The following is a 2336-nucleotide window of genomic DNA, read 5'->3' on the forward strand; positions in this document are numbered from 1 at the left end:
GTTTAACCCTAATAGCTTGGAATTTTACAAGAAAGAGATTTTTTCTACACATTTTTTAAAAATGGATATACATGTTTGAAACATGTTAAAGATGCAATTGAGCTATGGATGCAAAGCTTTTAAAGACAATAACAAATGCTCATTTAAATTCTTGAGTTAACTCTCGGTGGGATACTTACCCGAGTCAAACATGCCATTAGTTTTCCCTTTTGCAAAAAGCTGACATAACAATAATAGATGATTGTAATGTGATTTATCATGTGTAACGGGCTATATTTTTGTAAGAAATGACGTTTGGATTGGGAGTCAACACTCAGTTAAAAATCCTCCGCCTCCCCCTTTTCCCGACGATTGCAAAACCTGAGATATAAAAACGAAAAAGTGCTTACAATCTCTAAAAATTACAGACACTCTTTGGAATTACCTCTCTCTACATTTGTGCATTGTGCATTTCCATTTTAGGTTTACAATTTTTTCTTAAATCAAAACTTCGAGTTTTTCGCTCTCCCTTCTTCCTATAAACTAAAAATGCAAATAGATCACAACAAAATGAAAATTTTATTGCTGATGTACGGAAAAAATTTAAACAATAAAAAAATAAAAAAATAAAATTTATTCACACAACGCAAATGAACACAAGTTTTGTTATCCAAGTTTGGGAAATTCCACTAGTCCAACACTAATATCTTGGAATTTTACATGAAGGAGATTTTTTCTACACATGTATTAAAAATGGATGTGCATGCTAGAAGCAAGTTAAAGATTCAAATTACCTATGGATCCAAAGCTTTTAAAGAGAATAACAAACGCTCATTAAATTCTCAAGTGAACGTGCGGTGGGATATTTTCCCGAGTCAAACAAGCCATTATTGTGCCCATTTTAAAAAAGTTGACCTAATAATGATAGATGATTGTTAAGTGATTTCTCATGTGTAACGGGCTATATTTATGTAAGAAATGACTTATGGATTAGAAGTCAACACTCAGTTAAAAATCTCCCGCCTCCATCTTTTCTCGACGACTGCAAAACCTTATATATAAAAACAAAAAAGTGCTTACGATCCCTAAAAATTACAAACAGTCTTTGGAATTATCTCTCTCTACATTTGTGCATTGTGCATTTCCATTTTAGATGTACAATTTTTTCTTAAATCAGAACTTTGAGTTTTTGCTCTCCCTTCATCCCGTAAAAAAAAAGGCAAATAAATCAAAACAAAATAAAATTTTTATAGTTAATGTGTGGAAAAAATTTAAACAATAACTAATGTCAATAAAGAAAATTTACTCACACACCACAAATGAACTAAAAAGGTTTTTTATCCAAGTTCTGGAAATTCCACTTGTCCAACCCTAATACCTTGGAATTTTATATGAAGGCGATTTTTTCTACACATGTTTTAAAAATGGATATGCATGCTTGAAATATGTTAAAGATTCAAATGACGTATGGATCCAAAGTTTTAAAGAGAATAGCAAATGCTCATTAAATTCTCAAGTGAACGTGATGAAGATATTTACCCGAGTCTAACAAGTCATTATTTTGCCCATTGTCAAAAATTTGACCTAACAATCATAGATGATTGTAAAGTGATTTATCATGCGTAACGGGCTATATTTTTGTAAGAAATGACTTATGGATTGCAATTCAACACTCAGTTAAAAATCCCCCGCCACCCCCTTTTCCCGACGATTGCAAAACCTTACATATAAAAACTAAAAAGAGCTTACAATAGGTAAAAATTATAGACCCTCTTTTGAATTATCTCTCTCTACATTTGTGCATTGTGCTTTCCCATTTTAGATGTACACTTTTTTCTTAAATCAAAACTTTGAGCCTTCGCTATCCCTTCATCCCGAAAACAAAAGAGGCAAAAAACTCACAACAAAATGAAAATTTTATAGTTGATGTATGGAAAAAATTTAAAACAATAAAAAATTTAAAAAAAAAAATTATTCACACAACACAAATGAACACAAAAGTTTTGTTATCCAAGTTTGGGAAATTCCACTAGTTTAACCCTAATAGCTTGAAATTTTACAAGAAAGAGATTTCTTCTACACATGTTTTAAAAATGGATATGCATGTTTGAAACATGCTAAAGATGCAAATGAGCTATGGATGCAAAGCTTTTAAAAAGAATAAAAAATGCTCATTAAATTCTCGAGTGAACTTTCGGTGGGATATTTACCCTAGTCAAACAATCCATTATTTTGCCGATTTGCAAAAAGCTAACATAACAATCATAGATGATTGTAAACTGATTTATCATGCGTAACTGGCTATATTTTAGTAAGAAATGAATTTTTGATCGGGAGTCAACACTCAGTTAAAAATC

This window comes from Aristolochia californica, unplaced genomic scaffold, assembly GCF_029961685.1.
Source record: "Aristolochia californica isolate CCGP_79_NKW_82.1479 unplaced genomic scaffold, dmAriCali1.0.hap1 SCAF_7, whole genome shotgun sequence".
NCBI classification, from domain to species: domain Eukaryota; kingdom Viridiplantae; phylum Streptophyta; class Magnoliopsida; order Piperales; family Aristolochiaceae; genus Aristolochia; species Aristolochia californica.